This window comes from Manis javanica, chromosome 7 (genome assembly GCF_040802235.1).
Source record: "Manis javanica isolate MJ-LG chromosome 7, MJ_LKY, whole genome shotgun sequence".
Classification (NCBI taxonomy): domain Eukaryota; kingdom Metazoa; phylum Chordata; class Mammalia; order Pholidota; family Manidae; genus Manis; species Manis javanica.
In genome coordinates, this window is record NC_133162.1 from 105,381,395 (window position 1) to 105,393,839 (window position 12,445).

A 12,445-nucleotide genomic window follows, 5' to 3' on the forward strand; every position below is an offset into this window, starting at 1 on the left:
TGAGGCTCTTTTTGTGGCCTAGTATGTGGTCTATTCTGGAAAATGTTCCATGTGCACTTAAGAATGTGCATCCTGTTGCTTTTGGGTGTAGAGTTCTGTAGATGTCTATTAGGTCCATCTGTTCTAGTGTGTTGTTCAGTGCCTCTGTGTCCTTACTTATTTTCTGTCTGGTGGATCTGTCCTTTGGAGTGAGTGGTGTGTTGAAGTCTCCTAAAATGAATGCATTGCATTCTATTTCCTCCTTTAATTCTGTTAGTATTTGTTTCACATACATTGGTGCCCCTGTATTGGGTGCACATATATTTACAATGGTTATATCCTCTTTTTGGATTGACCCCTTTATCATTATGTAATGTCCTTCTTTATCTCTTGTGACTTTCTTTGTTTTGAAGTCTTATTTTGTCTGATACTAGTACTGCAACACCTGCTTTTCTCTCCCTGTTGTTTGCATGTGAAGTACCTTTTTCCATCCGTTGACTTTAAGTCTGTGCATGTCTTTGGGTTTGAGGTGAGTCTCTTGGAAGCAGCATATAGGTGGGTCTTGCTTTTTTATCCATTCTATTACTCTGTGTCTTTTGATTGGTGCATTATGTCCATTTACATTTAGGATGATTACTGAAAGATATGTACTTATTGCCATTGCAGGCTTTAGATTCGTGGTTACCAAAGGTTCAGGGTTAGCTTCTTTACTGTCTAACTTAACTTGCTTATTGAGTTGTTACAAACATGGTCTGATGATTCTTTATTTCTCTCCCTTCTTATTCCTCCTCTTCCATTCTTTATATGTTAGGTGTTTTATTCTGTATTCTTTTGTGTTTCCTTTGACTGCTTTTCTGAGTAGTTGATTTGATTTTTTGCCTTTAGTTAGTATTTGGTTGTGATTTTATTTTCTCTGGTGACATCAATTTAGTGTAGGAGTGCTCCCATCTAGAGCAGTCCCTCTAAAATACCCTGTAGAGGTGGTCTGTGGGAGTCAAATTCCCTTCACTTTTGCTTGTCAGGGAATTGTTTTATCCCTCCTTCATATTTAAATGATAATCATGCTGGATACAGTATCCTTAGTTCAAGGCCCTTCTGATTCATTGCATTAAATATATCATGCCATTCTCTTCTGGCCTGTAAGGTTTCTGTTGAGAAATCTGATGATAGTCTGATGGGTTTTCCTTTGTAGGTAACCTTTTTTCTCTCTCTGGTTGCCTTTAATACTCTGTCCTTGTCCTTGATCTTTGCCATTTTAATTATTATGTGTCTTGCTGTTGTGTTCCTTGGGTCCCTTCTGTTGGGAGTTCTGTGGTCTGAGAGACTATTTTCTCCCCCAGTTTGGGGAAGTTTTCTTCAAATTATTTCTTCAAATACACTTTCTATCCCTTTTTCTCTCTCTTCTTCTGATACCCCAGAATGCAAATATTGTTCTGTTTGGATTGGTCACACAGTTCTCTTAATATTCTATTATTCCTGGAGATCTTTGTATCTCTCTCTGCCTCAGCTTCTCTGTGTTCCTGTTCTCTGATTTCTATTCCATTAACGGCCTCTTGCACCTCATCCAGTCTGCTCTTAAATCCTTCCAGAGATTGTTTTTATTTCTGTATTCTCCGTCCCTACTTTATCCATTAGCTCTTGCATATTTCTTTGCAGGGCCATCAGCATGGTTATGACCTTTATTTTGAATTCTTTTTCAGGAAGATTGGTTAAATCTATCTCCCCAGGCTCCCTCTCAGGGATTTTCTGGGTTATTCTTGTCTCGATCAAATTCTTCTGCCTTTTCATGGTGATAGAGGTAGTCGTGCACAGTTGGCACGTGTGTCAGCTGGGAGAGCAAAGTCCTTTCTTGCTTGCTGGTCACCTTCCTCTCCTGCGAGAACAGCGACCCTTAGCGGTTTGAGCTGGGCAGCCTCACGCCAGTGAGGCCTCTAAGTTTGGCCCAGGTGGTTGTGGAGAAGGCTCTGGGCGCTTGCTGTGGTCAGGGCCGCTCTCATGCTGCTCCCCTGCTATGGCGGGTTTGCGCCAGAGGGGAATTGATGGGAGGCTATTTATCGCCATGATGGGCCTCCGAGCTGCACTGCCTCACATGGGTTAGGGTGCCCGGCTTTTCCCGGGATTCCCAGCTGCTGAGCTGAGTGTACCAGGTTGCTTCCGTCCAGCTGTGAGGCCCCTGTCCCTTTAAGACTTTCAAAAAGTGCTCACTTTTCTTTTGTCTGAGGGGCGCCAGCTGCGGGGACCCACTCGCAGATTTTACTGTTCCGTTTCCCTAATATCCAGCACACCATGCACTGTGTCTGCCCTCCCAGTGCAGATGACTAGGGCTCAGTATTTATCAGTCCTGGGCTCCCACTCCCTCCCCGCTTCAACTCCTTTCCTTCTGCCAGGGAGCTGGGGTTGGGGGGGCGCTCAGGTCCCACCAGGCCACAGCTTGTATCTTACCCCCTTCATGAGGTGCTGAGTTTTCGCAGATGTAGGTGTCGCCTGACTGTTGTACTGTATCTTCTGGTCTCTCTTTTAGGAATAGTTGTATTTATTGTATTTTCAAAAATATATATGGTTTTGGGAGGAGATTTCCACTGCCCTACTCATGCCACCATCTTGGCTCCTCTCCATCATTTCTATTTTTAATTTTTTAAAGAACCTCTATTGTTTTTCACAGTGGGTGCACCTTTTGACACTCCCACCAACAGTGTAGGAGGGTTCCCATTTCTCCCCTTCCTCGTCAACTTGTAAATTCTAATCTTTTCAGTAGAGGCCATCCTTACTGTTATGAGGTGATATCTCATTGTGGTTTTGATTTACATTTCCCTGATGATTAGTGATGTGGAACATCTTTTCACATCTGTATTTCTTCTTTGGAGAAATATCTTTTAAGGTTGTCCACCCATTTTTTAATTGGGTTATTTGTTTTCTTTGGTATTGAGGTATGTGAGCTCTTTATATATTTTGTATGTTACCCCCTTCAAAGATAAATTCATTGTGAATATATTCTCCCATACTGTAGGTTCCCTTTTTGTTCTGCTGACAGTGTCCTTTGTTGTACAGAAGCTTTTTCATTTGATTTGGTCGCACTTGTTCATTTTCTATTTTGTTTTCCTTGCCCAAGGAGATGTATCCAGGACAAAAATTCCTCATACTTATGTTCAAGAGAGTTTTGCCTCTGTTTTCTTCTAAGAGTTTTATGGTTTCATGAATTACATTTAGGCCTTTGATCCATTTCAGATACTTTCGTACGGAGTTAGGCAGTCACCCAGTTTTATTCTCTTGCATGTAGCTGTCCAGTTTTTCCAACACCAGTTATTAAAGATACTGTCTTTTCCCCATTGTATGTTCATGGCTCCTTTATCGTATATGAATTGCATCGTATATGTATATTGTATATGTATATGCATCGGTTTATATCTTGGCTCTGTGTTCTTCTCCATTGATCTATGGGTCTGTTCTTGTGCCAGTACCATATTGTTTTGATTCCTGAATCTTTGTAGTAGCATTTGAAGTCAGGGAGCATAATCCTCCCAGCTTTCCTCTTCTTTCTTAGGATTGCTTTGGCTATTTGGAAACGCTTGTGGTTCAATATGAATTTTAGAACTATTTGTTATATAGTTCTCTGAAAAAAGCTGTTAGAATTTTGATAGGGATTGCACTGAATCTGTAAATTGCTTTGGGCAGGATGGCTATTTTGACAGTATTGATTCTTCCTGTCCATGAGCATGGGATCAATTTGTGTTTATTTGTGTCCTCTTTAATTTCTGTCATGAGTTTCTTACAGTTTTCAGAGTACAGGTCTTTCACCTCCTTGGTCAGGTTTATTGCTAAGTATTTTATACTTTTTGATACAATTGTAAATGGAATTCTTTTCCTAATTTCTCTTTTGCTAGTTTGTTTGTAGTATATAGGATCACAGCAGATTTCTGTGTACTAATTTTGAATCCTGCAACTTTGGTGAATCTAAGATTTATTAGTTCTAATAGTTTTTTGGTGGAGTCTTCAGAGTTTTCTATATATATATAGTATCCTGTTACCTACAAATGGTGATAGGTTTACTTCTTCCTTACCAGTTTGAATACCTTTTTATCTCTTTATCTTGTCTGATTGTCATGGCTACGACCTCCTGTAGTATGTTGAATGAAAATGGTTAGAATGGACATCCTTGTTTTGCCTGATATTAGAGGAAGAGTTTTCAGCTTTTCACCACTGAGTATGATGTTAGCTGTGGGTTTGTATATGGTCTTTATTGTGTTGAGGTACATAACCTCTATACCTACTTTGTTAAGAGTTTTTATCATGAATGTATGTTGAATTTTTTCAAATGCTTTTTCAGCATCTGTTGAGATGATGATACGGTTTTTGTCCTTCCTTTTGTTAATGTGGTATATAAAACTGATGTATTTACAAATATTGTACCATCTTACATCCCTGGAATAAATCTCACTTGGTCATGATGGATGATCTTTTGATGTATTTTTTAATTCGGTTTGCTAATATTTTGCTGAGGAGTTTTGCATCTGTGTTCATTAGAGATATTGGCCTATAATTTTCTTTATTGCAGTATCTTTGTCTGGTTTTTGTATTAGCATGATGCCAGCTTCATATAATGAGTTTGGAAGTATTCCCTCCTCTTCTACTTTTTGGAATACTTAAAAGAAGGATGGGTACTGCTCTCTTTTAAATGTTTGGTAGAATTCAACTGTGAAGCCATATGGTCCTGTGGTTTTATTTGGAGTTTTTTGATTACCAGTTCAATTTTGTTACATGTAATTGGTCTGTTCAGATTTTCTCCTGCTTCCTGGATCAGTCTTCGAAGGTTGTACTTTTTTAGGAATTTGTTTATTTATTCTAGGTTATCTGACTTACTGGCATATAATTTTTCATATAATTCCCTAATAATTCTGTCTTTCTGTGGTATCTGCTGTAACTATTCCTTTTTCTTTCTGATTTTATTTGTGTACTCTTTTTTTTTTTTTTTCTTGGTAAGTCTGGCTAGTGGTTTGTCTATTCTGTTTATTTTCTCAAAGACCCAGCTCTGGTTTTGTTTATTTTTTTCTACTGTTTTATTCTTCTCTATTTTATTTGTTTCTGCTCTGATCTTTATTATGTTCCTCCATCTACTAACTTCAGGTTTCATTTGTTCTTCATTGTCTGGTTTCTCTAATTGTGAGTTTAGACAGTTTATTCGGGATTGTTTTTGTTTCTTGAGGTATTTCTCTGTACTTCCTCTTAAAACCACTTCTGTGACGTTCCACAAATTTTCAACTGTTGTATATTTGTTTTCATTTGTCTCCATGTATTGCTTGATCTCTACTTTGATTTGGTCATTGATCCATTGACTACTTAGAAGCATGTCACTTAGCCTCCATTTGTTTGTGGTGTTGTTCTCTTTGTGCAGTTTAGTTCTAGTTTCATAGCACTGTGGTCTGAAAATTTGCTTGATACAATTGGAATCTTTTTTAATTTATTAAGGCTCTTTTTGTGGCTTACTATGTTTTCTAATCTGAATAACATTCCATGTGCACTTGACAAATGTGTATCCTGCTGCTTCTGGGTGGAATGTTCTGTGTATATCTGTTAATTCCATCTGTTCTATTGTGTTGTTCCATGCCTCTGTTTCCTTATTTATTTTCTGTCAGGATGATATGTCCATTGATGTATGTGGGATGTTAAAATCTTCTGGTATAATTGAGCTGCTGTCTATTTCTCCCTTTAGTTCTGTTAGTATTTCTTTTACATATTTAGGTTCTCCTATTTGGGTGCATAGATATTTACAATTATTATATACTCCCCTTATCATTATGTAATGTCCTTCTTTGTCTCTTTATTTGTTTTGAAATCTACTTTGTCTGATATAAATACTGCTACTCCTGCTTTTTTCTCCCTATTATTTACATGGAATATCTTTTTTTATCCCTTCACTTTCAGTCTATATATGTATGTCTTTAGGTCTGAAATGTGTCTTTTGTAGGCAGCATATAGATGGGTCTTGTTTCTTTATCCATTCTGCCACCCTGTGTCTTCTGATTGGTGCATTCCATCCATTTAACATTTAACATAATTTATGATAGGTAGTACTTATTGCCATTTTATTAATTGTTTGTCTTTGTAGTTCCTCCCTGTTCCTTTCTTCCTCTCTTATATTCTTGTTGTTTGATGGGTTTTCTTTTGGTAATGATTGGATTTCTTTTTTTGTGTGTCTATTACTGGCTTTGTGTTTGTGGTTACCATAGGTTTCATGGATAGTTTCCTAAATATGTAACAGTCAATATTAAGTTGATGGTCCCTGTATGGCAAGCACAATCTAAAAGTTCTTCTTTTGTATTCTTCTTCCTCCTCCACATTTTATGTATTAAATTTAATAATCTGATTTTTTTGTGTATCCCTTGACTGATTTGTATATAGTTGGTTCTACTATTTTTATGGGGTTTTTTGCTTTGCTTTTTATTTTTTCATTCGTGCTTAATAAGTAATTGGTCTACTACGTTTACTGTGGATGTCTTTTTACTGGTGTAAAATAAGCTTAAGAACATCTTTTACAGAAGTTCCTTTAACATACCCTGTAGGGCCAATTTAGTGGTGGTGAATTGTTTTAACTTTCATTTAGCTGGGAAACTTTTAATCTCTACCTCAGTTCTGAATGATATACCCCTGCTAGGTAGAGGATTCTTGGTTGAATTTCTATTTCAGTACATTAAGTATTTCATGCTACTCCCTTCTGGCCTGTACAGTTTCTGCTGAGAAATCTGCTGATAGCCTTACGGATATATGTACTTTTTGCCACCCTCTAGCTGCTGTCAGAACCCTCTCATTATCCTTAATCTATGTCATTTTAATTATTATATGTATTGGTGTTGTCTTCCTGGGGTTCCTTTTGATGTAGGCTCTCTGTGCGTCCAGAACCTAAGTGTCTGTGTCCTTCCCCAGGTATGGGGAAGTTTTCAGCAATTATTTCTTCAAAGAGACTTTATACACCTTTGTCTCTCTTTTCTCCTTCTGATACCCCTATTATGTGAATATTGTTTCTTTTGGAGTTGTCACACAGCTCTCTAGCATTCTCTTATTTCTAGAGATTCTTTTTTCTCTCCATTCCTCAGCTTCATTGTTTTCCTGTTCTCTAATTTCCATATTAATTGTCCCCTGTGCTTGGAACAACCTATTATTCATTCCCTCTGTTGTATTTTTCAGTTACTGTATTCTTCAACTCTGAGTGGCTTTCAACTTTTTTATCTCTGTTGAAGTCTTCACTTGAGATCATCAATACTTTTCTGCAGATAATTAAGCATATTTATGACTGTGACTTTGAAATCTTTATCCAGAAGATAGGTGATCTCTGTTTCATTTAGCCTCCTTCTGGTGTCTTATCCTGTTTTTTTGTCTGAAACATATTCCTCTGCCTCCTTAGTTTGTCTGGATTTCTGTGCTTATTCATTTGCATTAGATAGATCTGCTATGCCTCCTCATCTAGAAAGTAATGGATTTATCAAGAAGGCATCCTGTGGTGCCCAGAAGCTCAAGACTCTGCTCACCTGTGCCTGGCTCTTTGGAGTGGAGCCACAGTTGCTTTTTGTGGGCTGTAGGTGGGTCCACCTTTCTGCCTGCTGCCAACAGTCCCGCTGAGACCCAACACAGAGGTGGCAGTTTGAAAGACTTACCAGCAGCAGGAAAGGTGCCAGAGGGGCAGGGGTCAGAGGGCATGCTCTCTGCAGAAGAAAGGGCAGGTGGGATCTCTGGCAGCAGATGCTGTTTGTGAGCCATGTAGAGGTCCTCTGTTGGGATCATTGTGGGCCAGGCCAACTTTCTGCCTGTCTTGCAGCAGTGACTGATCTCAGTCTGCCATAGCTGGCAGCTCACCTCTTCCAGCCCTTTATGAGCCATGCAGCGGCACTCCTGCCAGAATTGCTATAGGCAGGGCCGCCCTCTGCCTTCCCAATAGCAGTGGCAGTGCTGCTGGGACAACAGGGTGGGCAGTGCAGTGTGCAGGGGAGTGCATGGGTCTGGGCAGCCAGCAAGGAGGAACAGCATTTAGCTCTGGCTCCTGCAGATGCCTCATCAGTTGACCTGAGAGGGGCCAAGAAAGCTGGGAAAGCCTCCCTCTGCTTGCCAGACGGCAATGTCTGCCTGTACCTGCCAGGCAGCAAACTGTCCACTGCTGGGCCTAGTGGGCTGGGCTTGCAGGCATGCAGGTGTACATGCAACAAAGCACTTTGGGGCTGAGGCACCAGCGAGGAGAATGAAGAATCTGGGGCTGGCTCCCTTGAGCACCCAACCAGTTGACCTGAGCGAGAACTGGGGAAGTGTCACCCACCTGCCCTTTCTTCTGCAGAGAGTACTCCCTCTGACCCCTGCCCCTCTGGCACCTTTCCTGCTGCTGGCAAGTCTTTCAAACTTCCACCTCTGTGTTGGGTCCCAGCGGGACCAACGGGACGTGCCTGTCCTCCATAAGCAGCAGGATTCTCATCCTCCCAGTGTGCTCCAACTCTCCCTGGGTGAGAGTTGACAGGGTGTCCAGCCCTGTTAATCCACAAAGCCTAGTACAATGTTTCCAGAGTAGATCAGAGCCAGGTGTGCAGAATTCCTGTGCACTTATTCCCCCCTGCTCTATTCCTCTCCCTCACACATGTGGACTAGGATGGGGGAAGGGCTTGGCTCCCACTGGATCATGGCTCTACCACTTTTACCCTTCTCCCTCTGATCTTCTCTTCTTCACCAGGTATAAATGGTCTGTTCTGCAGCCATTAGGTTGTTTTCAGGGTTAGTTGTATTTGCTGTATTGCTTCCTTGGTGTCTGTATAGAAGGAGGTTTCTACCTTGCCATTCTACTCCACCATCTTTTTCATACCCCTTTGTTTTTCTTTTCCAATATGTTTTTTAATGCAATAAATTTCCCTGTAAGCACTATTTTAGCAGCAATCCACAAATTTGAGTATGTTGATTTTTATTATCATTTAGTTAAAAATACTTTCTCTTTTTTGTGTATGACTTTTTTGACCCATGATTTAGGAGAGAGTTGTTTAATTTCCAAATATTTGGGGGCTTTCTATATAACTTATCTTTTATTTTTGTTTTTATTCCATGTGGACATAGAACAAACCTCAAAGATTTCAATGTTTTGAAATTTGTTGAGTTTCATTTTATGTCCTGGCATGTAGTCTCTCAGGGGATGATCCAACTGCACTTGAAAATAATTTGTATGTTATCATTTTAGTGTTTTGTGATTTGTTTTTTGAGATAAAGTTCACATAACAAAACTCTTTAAAAGTGAACGATTTAGTACATTCACAGTGTTTTGCATCTATCACCTCTTTTCTAGCTCCAAAACGTTTTCATCACCCCAAAAGAAACCTACACCCTCCTAGCAGTTGATACCCATTTCCCCCAGCCCCTGGCAGCAACTACCAATCTGCATTTTGTCTCTATGGTTTTACCAATTCTGAACCCTTTATATTAATGGAATCATGCAAAATACTACCTTCTGTGTTTGGCTTCTTTAACTTAACAGTGTTTCAGGGTTAATACATGTAACATGTATCAATACTTCACTTCTTTGTATATGTGAATAACATCATTGTATGTATGTATCACAATTTGTACACAATTGGCAAGCTTGGGATATTTATACCTTTTGCCTATTACCGATAGTGCTGTTAGAAACATGGGTGCGTGTATTTGCTCATGTATCTATTTTCATTTCTTTAAGTATATAATTAGGAATAGAATTGCTGGATCATATGATAATTCTATGTTTATCTTTTTGAGGAACTGCCAAACTGGTTTTTGTTGTGTCTGAACCATTTTAAATTCCCTTCTGCAATGTGTTACAGTTCCAGTTTGTCCACATTCTTTCCAACACTTGTTACTTATCTTTTTTATTGTTATTATAATTCTTTGGATGTGAAATGGGTATCTCACTGTGACTTTGACTTGGCGTTTCCCTAATGATAAGTGATGTTCATGAACTTTTCATGTGTTTCTTGGCCATTATATATCTTCTTTGGAGAAATGTTTAAGTCCTTTGCCTATTTTTTTCATCAGACTGTTGGTTATTATAACTGTCTTTGTTGTAAATTCTTTATATATTCTAGATAGTAGACCCTTACCAGATGTGTGATTTGCAGATATGTTTACCTATCCTGTAGGTTGTGTGTTCATTTTCTTGATATTTTTAAATGCATAAGAGTTTTTAATTTTGATGAAGTCTACTTTATCCCTTTTTTCATTTTATTACTCATGCTTTTGGTGTCATCTAAGAATCCATTGCCAATTCAAGGTTATGAAGATTTATCTGTATGTTTTCTTCTGAGAGTTTTCTGATCTTAGGTCCTATATTTAGGTCATAAATCCATTTTGAGTTAGTTTTTACATACGATATATGGTTAGGGATCCAGCTTCATTATTTTGCATGTATATATGTATTTGTTCCAGCATCATTTGTTGAAGACATTATTCTGTTCCCATTGAATAGTCATACCCTTGTTGAATATAAGTTGACCATAAATATAAGAGTTTATTTCTGGACTCTCACTTTTACACTATTCTGTATTTCTATCTTTATGCCTGTACTGCATGCATTTTTTTATTACTATGCCTTTATAGTAAGTTTTAAAATCAGTAACTGTGAGTCCTCCAACTTTGTTCTTTGTCTTTAAAGTTGTTTTGGCTGTTTGGGTCCCTTCTGATTCCATATGAATTGGAAGATCTCCATTTCTGCAAAAGAAACCATTGGAGTTTTGAGTCTATAGATTTCTTTGGGTATTACTGCCATCTAAAACTATTACATCTTCCACCTTAATGAACATGGGATGTTTTTCCATTTACTTAGGTTGTCTTTTATTTCTTTCATATTCTGTTGTTTTTGTATTTAGTATTCTCAAAACACCAATTGAGTCAGTGTGGTTGATAGTGTCTTTTAGATGTGCATCCTTATGTAATTTTTACGTAATTTCTATCAATAAATGATAGTAGATATGTTTGTTTCTCCCTTAAATTCTGTCATTTTTTTATAATTTTTGAACCTATATTAAACAATTTTTATTTATCACATCCTCCTGGTATGTTGACTCATTATGAAATGTTTTTTCTCTGTCACTCGTATTCTTTTTTGCCTTGAAACCTATTTTATCTGCCTTTACTATAATGTCAGCACTCTTTTGATTAGCATTTAAATGGTATGTCTTCTTTTCATTATCTTATTTGCAACTATTTTATTGAAAGTGTGGTTTTTTTCATACAGTATAGGTTCAGTTTTGTTGTTTTATCCAGTCCAGTTGAAGTGTCTGGTCTTTCTATCTTTAGTATATCTGTTCACATGATTAGATACAGGTATGCCATGTTGCTTTTTGTTTTTCATTTATCTCTGTTTTATTCCTGTCTGCCTCCTCCTCTGCCTTTTGCATTACTTTAACTCTTATAATGTTCTATTTTATTTCTTCTGTGGCTTTTTTATCTATAGCCCTTTGAATCTTGTGTTTGTAAGATTCTTTAGGGACTATGATACTTATTTTTAGCTTTTCACAATCTACTTCTAGTTCATATGAAATTGCAGATAAAAAATATAGTGATCATACTAACAGTATAATTCCATTTACCCTCTCTCTATCGTTTGTGCTTTTGTTGTCATATATATATTGCATTTTATACATTGTAAACAAGAAATATAGTGTTACAATTTTTGCTTTATACAGTGTTGTCTGTTTTTTAATTAAGAAGGAAAAGAATAAGTTATTTATAAACATACACACAAAGAGAAAAATATAATAATAGAAAATATCTGAATCAGTATATACCTATTGCTTGCTGATAACTCCAAGAACAATTAAGGGACAACATATGTATTATGTCTGATATTACAGAATATTACAGTAAATTTAGAAGATTCTTGGCTTATAACTGATCTAGAAATTCTGTGCGTGGCTGGTTTCCAGATGAAATAGGTACTCTTTAAGATCTCCACAGACCTCTGGTCTTGTAGAAAGAACCCAGTCAGAAGAGCAGAGCCTAAGAGAGCCCATGAACCTAATAACATTAACTTACTGCATACTTCTCTATCACTGAATGAACTGTTTATTCTTCACCCCAGACTAGGTCAGATTACTTTAATAAGAGAAATTCACAACTGATATAAAAAGCTCTGGAAGGGAAAACAAGCCAAGCTAGTGCTATTGGCAGCTTTTTCCAGCTATATTAAGATATATTTGACAAACAAAATTTGTATTGGCATTAGAAATATGAGAAAAATTAAAGAATGGAACCAGTGCCAGCTGTATTAGTAGGTGAATGGATAAACTAGCTAATTTATACACTGGTTGCTATTAAGCAGTTAAATTGGATGAGCTAATGGTACATGTTTCAACCAAGAGAAGTCTCAAAAAACAATGTTAATTACTAAATAACTTGCATGAAGTTATAGAGTATCAATGTAAATTTTTAAAATCCTCAACAGTTCTATGTACAGAAAAGATAAATATATAGTAGA

The 12,445-nt window shown here is 37.6% G+C and overlaps 1 protein-coding gene and 1 long non-coding RNA gene across 14 annotated transcripts in view; one reads left to right on the forward strand and one right to left on the reverse strand.

The window, feature by feature from the left end:
• The window catches only part of R3HDM1 (R3H domain containing 1), a 160,630-nt gene that overhangs the window by 78,193 nt on the left and 69,992 nt on the right, over window positions 1–12,445 (forward strand). The gene's annotated exons all lie outside the window — the stretch shown is intronic.
• LOC140850473 (uncharacterized) overlaps window positions 1,729–12,445 on the reverse strand; it is a 112,391-nt gene continuing 101,674 nt past the window's right edge. For all 3 annotated transcript variants that reach the window (XR_012133367.1, XR_012133368.1, XR_012133366.1), the window contains one exon: window positions 1,729–10,677. This is a non-coding gene — a long non-coding RNA (uncharacterized lncRNA). The remainder of the gene's footprint in view (window positions 10,678–12,445) is intronic.